The sequence below is a fragment of the Pleurodeles waltl genome, chromosome 2_1, assembly GCF_031143425.1.
Source record: "Pleurodeles waltl isolate 20211129_DDA chromosome 2_1, aPleWal1.hap1.20221129, whole genome shotgun sequence".
NCBI lineage: Eukaryota > Metazoa > Chordata > Amphibia > Caudata > Salamandridae > Pleurodeles > Pleurodeles waltl.
The window spans coordinates 728,236,576-728,253,588 of NC_090438.1; positions in this window are offsets into that span (position 1 = coordinate 728,236,576).

Genomic DNA, 17,013 nt, shown 5'->3' on the forward strand with positions numbered 1-17,013 from the left:
TCATCTAACGCTCCTCATGTCTGTATGTATGTGATCAATTCCTTAATATGCAATTTCATTCCCGGCAAACTCATGTTAACTCTGTCTTTCAAACTGAACTCTAATCTGTAACTTCTCTTCAATGGTTTTGATTTTTCTAAATCGACATCATATTTCTCAGCTAATTCAGCTAGTCTCTCATAAGCCTGTCCTGCATGTTGAGTAACATCTTTACACATGACCGCAGTTTGTCTTCTATGTAAATTTCCAATTGAGTTATGTCCAACGTTATCAGAATCAACTCATTCAATTCTAATTTCAATCTAGGCACATTAACTGATCCGTCTCTCTCTCTCTCTCTGGTGTCTTTTCTGTTCTAGCATTGCCATTGTACTCAAACTGTTTAACCAATCTATCAATTGCTGTTCTGTGAAACCTTGCAAGCTAATATTTATCTGGGGTACATCTTAAGGTACTGCAAAGTACATTGGGAATCTGATCTGAACATGGAATATGGTGGGCTTCCCTGTCAAAACCTTGCATCAAGCACTGGTCCTGGTTGATTTAACATCTGGTTTGGTTCTACAATTTGCGTAGTGGTCAAAGGTGGAACAAGGGAAGCTGTTGAATATACTGATCTCTGCATGCCAATTGGTGATATCCCAGCAGGTGTAACTGATGTTTAAGGAACAGTCGGGACATTTATTGAGTGCATATTATTTCCGGTACTACCTGAAGCATACAAGGGAACAGCTGAACCTATAGACACGGGAACTGTTAGAGCATCAGGACCTGTAAGATTTGTCTGGGATTTTTAGGAATTTGCGTTCCTCTGCTCTGTCCTGTTAAAACCGTACTGTAAGTCTGTCCTGTGTGACTCAGAGGAACATTTGACATTGTCTGCACTAGTGTAAACATACACATAGGCTGAGTCTAATTAAAATTCTGCACAGGCTTAGACACATTAAGTGTCAGCACTGTCTGATTCACATTAGGATCTGGGACAATTTGATTTACAACTGGACTTGGAATGGGCTGAACTGTGTTAAAAGTTGTAACTACTGAATAAGTCACAGGCAGCTCTGCCTCTAAATTTACAGGTGTACCTGGAACAATCTGATTTGGGATCTGTGCAACTGGAGCAGTTGGTACATTCGGGACTACATTCTGTACTGCTTCACTTTTTGTTCCTGCCTCAACTGAATAAGATGGTGGTGGGCGATTCATCAATAACTGATTTATAAACTTATCATATGAATCACTGTCATACGTTAATGTGTTTTTACTCTCAGCTTCTGCTGTCTGTCCTGCTTTCAATGCTTTTTTCTTTCTGGTTTTAGGTTTTGTACTCCTGTCACATTCCTCTGAAATAGCTGGAAACATTCTAACCCCATCTAATATATCTGCTCTCCAAATTGTTTGCTCTGCATCCCATCTAGCTTCTGAAAGTGTCTTAATTGCTTTCTGCATCTTATTCTCATATTTCAATTACATTCTTACACAGACAACAAGTTCCCAAATACTAAGGGCTTCAAATTGTACAGGTCTTGGAGTGGTCTCATTTCTTACATTATTCACCTCAAATAGTCCAAAATCCTCAAATTAAGTGTTCAGTATCGGAGAAAAGCTAAAGGACCTTCTTTCTTAGTAATTGTGCACCATTGTGCAACCCAAGTACATGCATGCAACAATTTAGCGGACAACACAATATAACCTGGAGTTCCTTCTGGTGGTGTTTCAATACCGTCTCTAACTCCACTTAATGCACTGTTTAATGCTTTGAAAATTGTAATTTTTAGTCAAATTCAATTTATTTCACAACTTTGGTTGAATCAGGAAGTTATTACAATCCCACAATTCTTTGCTCTCACGGTTCCCAACCAATAGCAATGTGGCACTGTCCACCAATACCAGCGCAGCTTCACACTAACCGACCTATACCAGCGTTGTGCAAAAATTACGCCACAATCACTTCGTTCAACAGCTGCAATCACTTTGCAATTTTCTCTCACACAATTGCTCACTCACACCTAATGCAAAATATTGCGAGCATTAACAATACCCTGTCTGCACACTGCAGGTAGGAACTCAAACACTTCAAAACTGTACAGGCGTACACTTCTCTGACTATATCTTTTAGAATCATACAATGAGTAAAACCTGACCAGCAATTCTAACTCCGGTTGATATAGATCCTCTGTAGGCCCCTAGGATTCACTAAATATCAACCAACAACACAAACTCATTTAAGTAAAATTATTGGCACTGTCAAGGACGTCTCATGACAAGTACCTCATTGCAGACAGTAAATTAACCAAGTGTCTTCTACACTAAGGAATTTATCCTGGGATCTTAGGCAATGACGGACCTGTTAACAACAACCTTGGACATTTTTTAAACATTTATTTAGAAATATTTTTATTAACATTTTGGAATTTTCACACAGTAGTACAACCAAATACTTTCAGTAGTGGCACCCCTTCATGACAAAGATGGATTACAATCCAGTGGGCCTCTGAAATTCAGCAACAAACAGTTTGTGGTGTAGGCAGGGTCCAGCCCCTCTGGCACTACTCTATCTTTGAGACTCCTTCTGCTGCATTATACTTACCCTTTACAGGCAACGTGGTTCCTCTGAGTCCCCCTCTGAAACATCATATTATTGTCTCCAAGGTCCTTATATCTTTAGCAACTTCCTCTGGCACCCTCTGGTCTGATATGTCACTTTTTCCTCCATCATATACATCTCCATCCCGGACCTCCATTCCCCAAGCGCGGGTGGTGCTGACGCTCCCCATTTTCATGCCACATCCCTTTTGGCTACTACCAACCCAACGTTAGCAAAGAGGAGCTTTGAGCGCAGGAGGTCTACTTCCATGGGTATCTCCAAAACCACATACCTGGGTTCAGTGGGAATCTCTACTTCCAGTATCCATCCTAATTCACCCAGTATCTTGGACCAATAGACCTGGATAGCCGAACATTCCCAGAGTGCGTAATAGAATGTCCCCCTGTGGTTCCCGCATCTCAGACAGTCAGGCGACTCTGCCCTCCCATGGCTGTGAAGTCTAACTTCCCTGTGTAGGATCTTAAATTGTATCAATCTCAGATGTATTCTGATGGCTACCTGCCGTGGGTGCATCAGGGCTGCTTCCCAGTCAATATCCTCTATGTCCCCCAGGACCTGTTCCCATTTCTTTCTAAGGCCTCCCAACGTGTTTGGCATGTTATTATTAATTGTTCTATATGTCCATGAAATTGATTTCTGGTCCAGTTGCCCTAGTAATAGCTTCCCTTCTAGTGGTGCTTATTTAGAAAGTTCCGTCAAATCTAAGTTCTCCACGTGTCATGCATGTGCCACCTGGAGGTATTTGTAGTGTTGTGTGGTTGACATTTGGGCCCATATTTATACTCTCTTTACGCCGGATTAGCATCATTTTTTTACGCAAATCCGGTGCAAACTTAACACCATATTTATATTTTGACGCTAGACCCATCTACCGTCAAAATATCCAAGTTTGCGTCATTCTCTGGATGCGTGAAACCGCCTTTCATCAATGAGATGCAAGGTAGGAGTTCCCATCCAAAAAATAACTCAAACACCTGTGCGCCATATTTATCCAACCGGGCAAAAATGACACACGGCTGGGAAGCTGACCCAAAAAAAGACGCAAAGCCTGATTTGCGTCAAATTTTTACGCTTTGGTCAGGGCAGGAGTTAAAATGGGGCAAACACACCACTACTTAAGGAAAGCTCACACAAGCAACATCATTGTTCAAGAAGGACGACATGGAGGTGCTACTCATGCAGCATGCCAGACGACGCAGAGCACAGGACCAACAGCAGCAACTACCACCACACCAATGTGGACCCCAAAGGCAACGCTGAAGGCAGGAGAGGCTCTTCAGGACCAGGACAACCCTCCTGGGCCTCAGGGAACAGGATATCATCCAGAGGTACAGACTCAACCAGCAAGCCATACAGCAGCTACTGCGCCAAATCGAGCCACAGTTAACAGCCAGCCTGCAGACACCCCACAATATTCCACCGGAGACCAAGCTGCTAGCTGTCCTGCACATGTTGACAAGTGGCTCATTCCAAACTATGGGTGCCCTGGTTGCTGGGGTATCACAGCCATCATTATCCACCTTCCTTCCCAAGGTCCTTGATGCCATCATCTCCCTTACACACCGCCACATCAGCTTCCCCAACACACAGCAGAAGCAGCAGGAGACCAAACAGTGGTTTTATCAAATACATGGCTTCCCGCATGTGCTTGGTGCTATTGACTGCACCCATGTCCGGATTGTACCACCTGCTGCAACCGAGCACCTATACCGCAACAGAAAGCACACCCACTCCATAAATGTGCAGGCCATTGTTCACCACCAAGGATTGTTCACAAACATCTTGGCAAAGTATCCTTGGAGTGTACATGATTCCTTCATCTTCCGCACAGCACCATCAGTCGGCACTTCCAGGATGGACGATATGGCAATGGCCTTCTTGTCGGTAAGTTAATGAACCTAGTAATATACACACGGCACAGCAACCCTGTAGAACACACAATACATACACCACTACATTGACACGTGGACAGGAAGACACTGAGGTTTGACACAGGTAGTTATGTTTGACATCCTGACCCAATGGGATATACAACTATGGACAAATGACGGCTGCCAATAACAATAGATGCCACTCTAGAGCCACAAGGGACCAATTTAAAACCACACAGTGACAATGACATGGCCTGCACTGGCAGTACAACTTGGAAGATTAACCATTTAATATTACATAAGGCCACATAGTCGATTCCACAACCTCCCAAGCAATAAGTACTGTGGAAGGGGTGTGCAATGTGTGTTACTACAGGTCAAACACATTGAGACACATAGCATGATGATGCTGACTCACACAAAGGTGACATTGAAATACTGAGGCAGTACCAACATCACACATCACTCCTGGGGTGATGTTGCCAGCTAGCAATAAGGAAGTGGACTGTGCTATAAACACATATTGATGTGACACTAATGCAAACTGCACACTGCTGCACATACTGAAAGAACCAATTCTCAATCTACATAACAGATGTACGGGGAGATGGCCCTTTTTGCACACATACATCCACCTCCACAAGCCAGTTAGCCAGCTCACCTGCAGCATTTTCATTAGTGTAGGTGCACTGTTGCACATGAGCCACTGGCATAGGGAACCACAAAGGTCTACATAGAACCAAATCACACATGGGACGATTGGGTATTGTCAATACTGAACACCTCCGTGCTGGCAACTTAGGAAGATGTGTTGGGCATTGCCACCAAGCCCAATCAAAGGGCTTCACCTCTGATTTTCATCTGCAATTACACATGTCCAGGTGTATGGGATGTCCAGGCCATGTAGTGCAACCATGTTACCTCCACATTGGAATCTGTTGTGTGTGTGGAAGTATCGTGTCCCCTCCAGTGAACACACACTAAAACATCTTGCTCACTACATAACGCATGGGAGATACACACTGAATTGCAATTTGGAAACTAAACCATAGATATCAGGTGAATGAGCCAAACACAAGTTTTCAAGTCAAATAACCCAATGCAGAAAGAACCTCACAAAAGCCCAGGATCCCACACAATGCCACAAACACATATGAGTCACAGACAACACAGGATATCAACTGCCATTCTATATGACATTCCTGGTGCAAGCAACAACAAAATACTTACCCCTTTTTTCTCTTTCAGTTGGTCAGGGTTACAGGATCCAGCCATGGATCATGACCCCATTCCCCAACCCAAGCACAGCAGCAGAGCGTGCCTATAATGAGGCACATCAGGGGACATACACCAATGTTGAATGGACCTTTGGCATCCTGAAGTCCAGTTTCAGGTGCCTGGACATCACCGGAGGGGCAAGCCTCCTATATTCCCCAAAAATGGTCTGCAAGACCATATTGACTTGTGCCATCCTCCACAACATTTGGTTTAGGAGGAACATTCCCCTATATGAACCTGAACAAGAACTGCCTGAAGAAGAGGAGGAGGCAGATGGTGCCAGGTAATATGACAGGGAACATCCAAACACAGCTGCAGGAATGCGTTGCAGACAGCAGATAGTTTAAAACCTTTTTCAACAATAGTCACTATAGACACGTTGTTACGATATGGAATTAAACACCTCACTTTCTCACTGAATCTTGCTCTGGGTAAATATTTATGCATCATATGTTCTTTAGGAATCTGAGTATTACCTCAGTGAGCATGTCACAAAGACAAATCTGACTACTTCTGATGCCACATCACATTTGATGGGTATGATTGTGCAGCAAACATTACACACAGTTTGTATGAAAACCATATTTTACAGTTCACATTTCTATGACAGACATCCATGTTGCCAACATGGTCTACTGTAGCACATGACACATAACTATGACATCTGCAATCATAAGGTAAATAAGCGCATCATACATGAGGCAGTGGATGTGAAATTGCATTGGTAACAGGAATGTAAGAACAGACCCTTGACATTAGTAAGTGTGACATTAGCTATCTATGCAAGGAGCTTGTGTGACAATAGGTGCATCAATCCTGAAAATGGATAGCACGAGTGTCCCAGGTATGACAAGCAGTGCTCACAAGACATTCCCTGCGCAGTCCATCCCAGGTAATAAGTCTTGCCACAGCCATGTTTTAAGTCTGTGCCCTCCCTTCTCTAGGGGGTGCTGAAAATGGACTATCGGTACCCTGGGAATCATCATCAACACTCACCCAGACTCCCATTCTGACACCTGTTGCTTTCCTTTTCTGTATGGCATGCCATAGTACAACTGCATTAGCCTGCATGGACTTCAGGTCCCATAATGCACTGCCTGGTAGTGGTTAAGACCTGTAATCTTCTGTCCATAGCTTTCCATGGGAAAAGTCCGGTCGGACCCTTATACTGGGTTCTCTCCTCCAGGACTTGTCAGAGACTGAAGCTGCACACACCTGTGTGGAGCTTGTGTGACAAGTGGTGCAGAGACTGAAGCTGCACACACCTCTGTGGAGCTTGTGTGACAAGTGGTGCATCAGTCCTGAAAATGGCTAGCATGAGTGTCCCAGGTATGACAAGCAATGCTCACTATACATGCCCTGCGCAGTCCATCCCAGGTAATGAGTCCTGCCACAGCCATGTTTTAAGTCTCTGCCCTCCCTTCTCTAGGGGGGGCTGTAAATGGACTATCTGTACCCTGGGAATCATCATCAACACTCACCCAGACTCCCATTCTGAATCCTGTTTGCTTCCCTTTTCTGTATGGCGTGCCATAGTACAACTACATTAGCCTGCATGGACTTTAGGTCCCATAATGCTCTGCCTCGTAGTGGGTAAAACCTGTAATCTTCTGTCCATAGCTTCCCATGGGAAAAGTCCGGTTGGCCCCTTATACTGGATTCTCACGTCCAGGACTTGGAAGAGACTGAAGCTGAACACACCTGTGAGCTCTCTCATGCAGCCCAACCATTTGACTCTGCCCTGGCCTTGCTGCTGCCTGGAACTGCTTAGAAGCTGCAATTTCCTGAAGCTCCTCGTCGTGCATTGGAGTACAATTCATTTTTTTTTAAAAAAGTTTTTATTAACATTTTACTGTTATACATACTCAGTTCTGTTTATGTCCTTGACATACACTTATTCATACATTTATATTAGTCGTTGCAACTTCCAAGGGTAATCTCTGATCAAGACTTTGCTGAAAATCCATTCAAGGTTAGTGCCCAGCCTCAGTGTGGTCCCGGCTCTATGTTTTATCTTCAAAGACCGCTGAGGAACCGCTGTGCTGAAGACCGCCAGTGCAGGCGGTTTTTCGCGCAGCGTATTATGACTGCTGGCAGCCCTCTGTCCTTTTTAGGACGGAGAGCCACCAGCAGCCATACTGGCGGTCGGCGGGGAAGTGGAGGTTGCTCCACCTCCACCGCCCCATCATCAGAACACCACCCACCGAATCACATCCCATGATTCGGTGCGGCGGTGTTCTGGTGACGGGGTGCTGGTGGTGGAGCAGCCCCCATGGATCCCATCCACTCCCGGAGGATCAACGGACAAGGTAAGTTGATCGTCCGTTAGGGGAGGGGGTTGTTGTATGTTGTGTGCGTGCATGGGGGTGTGCGTGTGAGTATGTAGAGGGTGTGTGTGAGTGCGTGTGTGCATGCAGGGGTGTTGTGTGTTTGAAAATGTGTGCGTGTCTGTCTGTTTGTATGTCTGTGAGTATGTGTGCATGTATGTCTGTATGTATGTGTGCGTGTATGACTGTGTGTGTGTCTGTTGGTATGTTTGTGGGTATGTGTGCGGGTATATATAATGGTGGTGTCTGTATGCGTGTAGGGTGGGGGTGTGTTTCAATGTTGGGGGTAGGGGTGGAGAGGGGGGTCCTGCCAACTTTGGGGGGTGGCAGGGGGTGGGGGTGTGGGGGGAGGATTCGGGGTGGGGGTGGGGGTGGGGAAGACCCCTATCAGTGCCAGGGAAGTAATTCCCTGGCACTGATAGGGCCTACCGCCATGGATTTCATGGCGGTTCCAAACCACCCAAAATCCATGGCAGTATGCAGGGGCGTGATACCGCCGGCAGTCTGGTGATGGCCGCCGGGCTGGAGACCGAAGTCTCCAGCCCAGCGGTCGGAGTGGGGAAGTGGCAGATGACCATGGCGGTAACCCCATAATTCCAGTATTACCGCCACTTCTTCCCCGTCCGCCAGGGTCATAATGAGGGCCATGGTCTTTTGTTGTGTACTATGTTTTCATTCACTTGCCCGCGTAACATTCTTATGCTTAGCTCGAAATAAACTATTTACATGGTGATGCATTGTAGAGGGGGTGAATACTGGCTACTAGTGACGTGGGTACGTGTCAGGGGTCCTCTGCTGGGCGGGGCGCCGGGCCCGCTCACTGTCTGTACAAATTCTTTTCCAGCCAGGGGTTACACCAAGGGGCCGAGGTGCTCCTCTCCTATGCCGCCCCCTCCAGTGTCAGTCGGTGCCGTCCATGCCCGCCCTCTATCCCTCTGAACCTTTCATTCATTGCCCCCAAGGGGTTCCAGACCAGTGAATACATCTATATTACGGTTCATTATGTCACTCCTATTTTGGCCACTGATCTTCCTGATCCGTGGCTGCCCCCAACCCATCTGTCGGGGTTCACACTTCTCGCTCCCTACGCTTCCATTTAATCAGTGCCTGTTCCAAGGTCGGTGCAATGGGCGTCTGGCGCACTCCTCTAGCCTCCTCACGCCATAGTACCTGCAGTTCAGCCCTTGCCCATTTCTATACATCCCGACTCCAGTCCTCTATGGAGGGGCCTCTTGGTGATCTCCAGCCTAACGTAATCCGTCTCCTAAACAACACCAAAGCCAGGTCAAGGAATTGGCTGCTTACTTTTCCGAGGGTCGGCCCCGGGTACAAGCCCAGCAGGCACACAGACGGGGCCAACACCAGTTTGGCACCCAAGAGGCCCTCCAGTTCTGTCAACGCTGCCCTCCAGCTCCCATTGGAGTACAATTCATTTGTGTACCAGAGCCCTTGTTGGATTGTGTTACAGTTCTGAGTACCCCTGAAACTGCTCTGTTTCCACAGTGTTTTTCCTGCTTGTTCCAGTCAGACTCTGCTCCCTGTTTTTCTGCCTTGTTCATGTTTGTTTCTGACAGAGCCTGCTTCCTGTTAGCCAGACCGGTTCCAGTTTTTGCATCAACCAGAGCCTGTACCCTGTGCCTGCATTTGCCTCCTAGTTGGTTCACATGCCATCTGTTTCCTCTTAGGGTATTGTGGGGATTATTCTAACTTTGGAGGAGGTGTTAATCCGTCCCAAAAGTGACGGAAAAGTGACGGATTTACCACCAGCCGTATTACGAGTCCATTATATCCTATGGAACTCGTAATACGGCTGGTGGTATATCCGTCACTTTACCGTCACTTTTGGGACGGATTAACACTCCTCCAAAGTTAGAATAACCCCCTGTGTCTGGTAAGTGTCCGATCAGCCCTCAACTGTATAGAATTGTTTAATTTTGTATTTGTACTGGCATATGTTTTCCAGGAGGCTATCCTATGTCTGGTTTTGCATGTATTCATTAGTACCAAACAGTGACAGTGTGCTATGGCTGTATTCCTGGATGTGTTACTGTGTCTCCAGCCAAACAAACAAGGGCTGGACTTGTGTATGTAAGAACAATCAATGTTTGTACCCTGACAGTCCAGACACAGATTCACTTCTGCCGCCACCTTTCGATGGGGCTTGCGTGGTGACTAGCTGTGAGAGTAATCTGCACAGAGGCACTGATGTTTCCCTGTTGCTGTGGTTAGTTCAGAGCCCTACCCTGTGTACAAACGTAGTGATGAGCCCTGCGTGTTTGTCCATTACTGATCCGTTACATATTTGTCCATGCGTGATGCTTATGTAGCTTATGCATCAAAAATATTCACGCAACCTAGGTAAATATAAAAAAATGTGCACGAAAGAAAGAAAACGGGGCGGAAAGGAGACATGAAGTGGTGTAATAGGATATCCTGTTTACAGACATTGTACAGTGGGTGTATTTTTACTTTCACTTTGCAGTCTCTGGTTTTTCTAGACTGTGTGGCTGTGTGTTGGTCTTGCTATCTTGCGGATTGTGTATATTGTCTCTTTTGTGGTCCATCTTTTATCTTTTGTTGTTACCTAATTGTATTTTGTACCTGTGTAAGTGTTTTTGTGTCTCTTATTGTTGTCAGAATTACTGTTGTCAGAATTATATTTGTACTGTCGGGGGTCTGTTTGTGGGTGATTAGCTGCGGTAGCTTGGGTCTGTCACTTTGGTTTTTAAGTTTCCTTTTTTCTACTTTATTTTTATTTCTCATTTTATACTGTACCATGTCAGGAAGGGCGAGGCTGGGGCGCATGAGTGAGGAGGAGCTTGGGGCATTTGTGTGGCTGGTGTGCCACTTCCTTCCTATGATGCTGGAGGCAGGGGGCGGTGTGATACAGGGGTATCAGACGGAGGCAAGACTGCTGCATTGGGCAAAGGTGCTCTTCCACCTAAAAAGAATATTCAACACCTCCCGGAACGAGCACAAGCTGAAACATCGCTGGGCTGAGCTGGTGGCCCGGGAGCAGGACCTGCTGGACCACCTGGGTGTAGTGATCGGTGGCCCTGTTGGTGAGTATCACACTGACAAATGTTTACAGTTGAATGCTCCTGACGTGCTGCATGCAATGTTTGTGGCCATGTGGAGTGCAAGTTGAACAAACTGTTAGTGTACCTGTAATGAGATGTATTACACATGTTAATACATGGTAACAATACAGTCCAGAGTTTCGATGAGCCATGTTCGACTATTATTCTGGGCCATATGTACCAAGCTCTTTATAACTTTCACTAATGTCTAAGTTTACTGAATTTTTGTGTTTCTGTAAGGACAAATTTTTAAATTTTAAATTTTCATTTAAATGCACAAACCTAAACGTCCCATTCTGCTATCAGATTGCACAATCTCAAAACAGGGTTTTCTAGTGGCATTTATGATTAGGCGTTCAAATCCTATCATTGAGTCGCAGGCGCCTATTTCCTTTTTTTCTTGGGCGCAATTTCCGGGAATGATCTATTTTAGTTACCATCCGATTCAACTTGGTGCTAACCCATTTTCAAAATGGGAGGAGTCACCAAGGGATCCCTTTCTCTTTGTGAATTCATGGTCACAAACTTTTTCTGAGCATGAAGTTGTGCAAGGGACCACTGACTGCTTCCAAAAATCTCTTTTAGTAATGAAATAGGTTGTTAAAATACTTTCTGTACACCCCTGCTGAAATATTGCTGCATTTCAACAAATATTTACTTCTCATATGAAAGCAGTCACAGACATGGTGGTCTGCGGAGCTCAGCAAGCCAGCATCCCTGTGAGTGCCACCATTTCCAAGGGGTTTGCAAAATGAGACCTACCTCATCATGATTGCCATTTTTTATTTGCAAAGTGTCATTTTGAAGGTTCTACCTCTGATCATCCAACTTACTAATTGTTAGTTGCTAAGTCTCACAGGGTGTGAATCACAATACCTGATATAGGTACATATGGCCCTGAATGACACATTTCAGGTGCAATGACAACACCTGTGCCCGTGCATTCTGTCAACGATGATCAGGTAAGACACTGTCAGCATACCATCTTTTGCAGTTTTGGAACAGCAAAGTGGGCAATCCATGTTTAGCACTTCATTGTCATCATTACACACACATGATCCCTGCCATCATGTTGTCATAGGGGGCATATATGGCTTAGGGGACACTGCCAATAGGACATATGTTACCTGCATTCAACAATGGCACACCTATTATGGACCTCTGAAAGCACGATAATTCCTGAATGAAAATCGACCCACATGTCCATCACACAGTTACTCGTTGTCCCTTGTTGCACAAGCCACAATACCTGAGTCACTTGTATTGCAGTGCACCAGGGAAGTGCCTTTGCAATTGTCACTAAATAACAAATAATGAAATGGAGTACCATCTGACGTGGATTAGCCACAAAAGTGTGTAGTCAGGTTTAGCACCACATGATTGTTAGGGCCAGTGCATGTGTGCATATGTGTGTATCACTCACTGGAGTGACAGTGTCTATGCAAGTTTGCAGTGGTATGTCCAAGTGTCTACATGCCTGATGTGCAGCTCTATCATATAAAATGTCACACACTGTGATATGTTATTCCCACGTTTGTACAGTGATCAGACATTAAGCATATATCTCCCTTCCATGTTTTACAGGTGGACCGGCCCCTACCATTGGGGAAGTGGCTCGATTCGAGGACCCAGACGTATCCAGTAAGTGTGAAAATGTCTGTCCTGTGTTGTGATTGCAGCTGTTGTGTGATTGACTCTTGTGTGTTGGACTAATTGCAAGATATGATGAGCTGGCACATGATCTGATATGTGACTTGACTGGAGGTTGACATAGTGTTCCATCCAACGGTTAGACATTCGCTGGCAGAGAGTCATATCTTGGGAGTCTAGTGCTGCGCAGTAGGCAGGAGCAGGTGAACAAGGTGATTGGTAGCCACATGTAGGCCCACATTTGAGTTGAAGGTGGTCCAGTGTTAGAATATTGTCAGCAAATCATACCCTAATTTACACGAGACAGTGATGCATCAGTTTTCCACTCAAAATTGTGCATCCCTGTATTGTAATGAACATGTAGGGCTGTATGGGTGACTGTCCCCCAGCATCTAGCCCAAAATGTTGTACTCCATTTACGTGGCACTTAAGTGGTATGTTATAGGCGTGCATGTAGGTCAAGGCCAAATGTGTGCTTGCATCAATGTGTGTGATTTAGGAAATCTATCAGTGAGATCTGTTGTTGATGGTTGTCCACAAATGGAAACATGAATGTAGATGTGATTGACCAATGGTTAACTCACTCCTAGTTGGCAGGCCTCCTTACATATGTTCCACTCACTAAATCCATGTGCAGCTGGACAAGGCTTCAATGTTGTCTTTGACGTTTGAGAAGATGTATTGCATGCCCATCCCCCCTGAGGCACAGAGGTAGAGGGAGATAATATATGTAACTAGGTGTGATGGTCACAGTGTAGATGACAGACATCTAATTCAAGCATTCATGTGTCCCAAACAACTCTGACCCCTTATGATTAGCAACTGCATACCATCCTCCCATTTCCATATACAAATCACAGGTCTTGTGTGCCTTGAAGTCGATCCAGATGATAGGGATTAGTCGGCCTGGCACATGTTGAGTACTTGCTGCATTTATATTGTGACGCATTGCACTATATAAATGCACAGATCACTTAATTTGGTACACACCTTGTTGTGCTTTGCTGTGCTGATAAATACTTGATGGCTAGGCTACGTTGCCATGTCATTCCTCAAGGACAATCTATTATCTGTACTGTGATTTGGACTTCATGTGCAATTAGAGTGGGAGTGATAGATTATCATCTGTACATGCATCACACAATGATGACACTAATGTTTGCCTGTCTCTTTTTTACAGCTGCCAACATGAATGCCGCACAAATCAGAGAGTTCCAGAGGTGGGCAGTGCAATACAGGCCTATCCTTGATGTGAAGTCTGGGTTTCGAATGTTGGTAAGACGCTATAGTCGGGAGAGAGCCACTGGAGCATGGCAGGCTTTTAGCCAAGCGGGCCCGGCATTAGCCACAACAGGTCACACAGTGGGCACCGGTATCTCCACCACACCTACTGCACCCTCAACTTCTGGAGCTACAGCCACAACACCTGCTGCACCGTCAATTCCGCCACCCCGACCACGGCACCTTCAGTTGCTATGACATCAGGGACACATACCACAACAGCAGCTGGTTTGGACATGGCCAGCTTTTAGGCACCTTCAGAGAGACATGCGTAAGGTCCTGAAGAGAATAAACAGACATCACAAAACAAAATAAAATGATGGACGGAGTGTTGAAACTTTTCAAACACTCACCCCCAGTCACAGATCTGGGTTTAATCCATCCTTATTTTGCTTGCCACGTCACCCCAGTTTGGACCAAGCCATATGCAAATCAGTCTTGACCCTGTTCCCCATGTGAACAGTCCAGCCCGAACTGCTAGGCCAGGTCCTCCCTGGACTGGAAACAAGCATCCTGGGACCGGTTTCAGGGTATCACCCTTCATCGGCCAGGCTAGCTTGAATCCAGTGGAGCAGCGAGCAAGGGACCCACGTCTGGGCATACCCCTGCCACTTAGGGCACACAAAGCAACATCACTAAACAAAATAAAATGATGGACGGAGTGTTGAAACTTTTCAAACACTCACCCCCAGTCACAGATCTGGGTTTAATCCATCGTTATTTTGCCCACCACGCCACCACAGTTTGGACCAAGCCATATGCAATTCAGTCTTGACCCTGATCTCCATGTGAACAGTCCAGCCCGAACTGCTAGGCCAGGTCCTCCCTGGACTGGACACAAGCATCCTGGGACCAGTTTCAGGGTATCACCCTTCATCAGCCAGGCTAGCTTGAATCCAGTGGTGCATCAAGCAAGAGACCCACGTCTGGGCATACCCCTGCCACTTAGGGCGCACAAAGCAACATCACAAAACAAAATAAAATGATGGACGGAGTGTTGAAACTTTTCAAACACTCACCCCCAGTCACAGACCTGGGTTTACGATGGATTAAACCCAGATCTGTGACTGGGGGTGAGTGTTTGCATTGTTCAGCACTCCGTCCATCATCCTTTTGTGTTGCTAGAGAAAGGACAGTCTCCAGTGTGACATTGCTCGTAATAGCTGGAGACTGAAATCTATACAGAAACTCTGAGGAGGGCAAACCTCCAAGTCCTGCATTGCCTCACCCCTAATTCTGTCCCCTCCTTCTTTCCTAATACTGTTTATTAGGCGTTTAGGGCGTTTAGTGATAGGTTAGAGTAGGCCATTAGTTTAGATAGGATAAGTAGGTTGGGGTGGAGGGAGTTATATCATTACATCTTAGTTTGGGGGTGGGAGTTTATTTGGGGGTTGATGTTGGGGGTTTTGTGTATTCTTTCATAAAAAATATATATAAAAAATGCATGCAAAAACCTATATATTTGTTTAGTATTAGTGAGTATGTGTTTAGGTTAGTGTCAACATCAGGGCAATGCGCGCTCTACGGGTGACTAAAATGCAAAAAACAAACCTTTATGCAAGGACCTAATTCATGCATTGTATTTATATGCAGTATGTTAACCTTTTGCATTGCAGACTTTAACCTTGAGAAACACTATTAATGATGTTTGCAATAACTGTTAATTTGCAATATATTGCTGCAGGCTTACTGCGTGTGTTAGGGTGTGGTCCCTTTCTAGGACCTTCTAGAAGCTTTCCCTGCAGCATGACTGGGTGTGGTTTGTGGGCTGGGCCAGACTCTATATAAGGGAGCCAGCCCAGCTCCAAGTGCTCACTATTCAGAGGTCCCGGTGCAGAGCAGCAGCAACTTCCTAAGCTCCTGTTCTGGAGGCCTACTTTGACCTTTCCAGGCCTTGCCCTTCATTGTATTAGTGATCCTTGAACAGGGCGGTAAGACGGAGGTAGGGCTGGGCCCCCGACCCCGTTTTCAAAGGCATTCGAGTTTTTGGGCCTAGTTTTCATGTTGAAAGATTTTTCCTTGTGCGTGTGAATGTGCTCGTGGGTTCTGGCATTTACATGTTGATATTCGAATCGGCAAGACGCACGATTCATTCTTGGCATTTGACTTTTGAGATTCGGGTCGGCAACAGTGTGCGCGACTATTTCTTGACATTTGCATATTGACTTTTGAATCGGCAAGACGCGCGATTAATTCCTTGCATTTAATTCTTGATACTCATTGTGCGCTATTTCTTGGCATTTGCATGGTGGCATTCGAATCGGCAAGACGCGCGATTCATTCCTTGCATTTAACTCTTGATAATCATGGTGCGCGACCATTTCTTGGCATTTGCATGGTGACATTCGAATCGGCAAGATGCGCGATTCAATCCTTGCATTTAACTCTTGATAATCATTGTGCGCGACCATTTCTTGGCATTTGCATGATGACATTCGAATCGGCAAGACGTGCAATTCATTCCTAGCATGTAACCCTAGATAATCACTGTGCGCTACCATTTCCTGGCAATTGCATGGTGGCATTCGAATTGACAAGACGCGCAATTCATTTCCCGCATTCAAACCTTGATGTTCAGATTGCTTACAGAGTTTGTGATCATTTCATGGCATTTGCATATTCTTGTTGGAATCGGCAAGACGCGCGATGTATTACCGCATTCAAACTTTGATGTTCAGATGACTTACAGAGTGAGCGATCATTTCATGGCATTTGCATATTCTTGTTGGCATCGGCAAGACGTGCGATTAATTCCCACATTCAAACCTTGATGTTCATATTTCTTACAGAGTGCGCAATCATTTCATGGCTTGCATATTCTTGTTGGAATCGGCAAGACTCGCGATTCATTCCCGCATTCAAATCTTGATGTTCAGATCGCTTACAGTGTGCGCGATCATTTCATGGCATTTGCATAT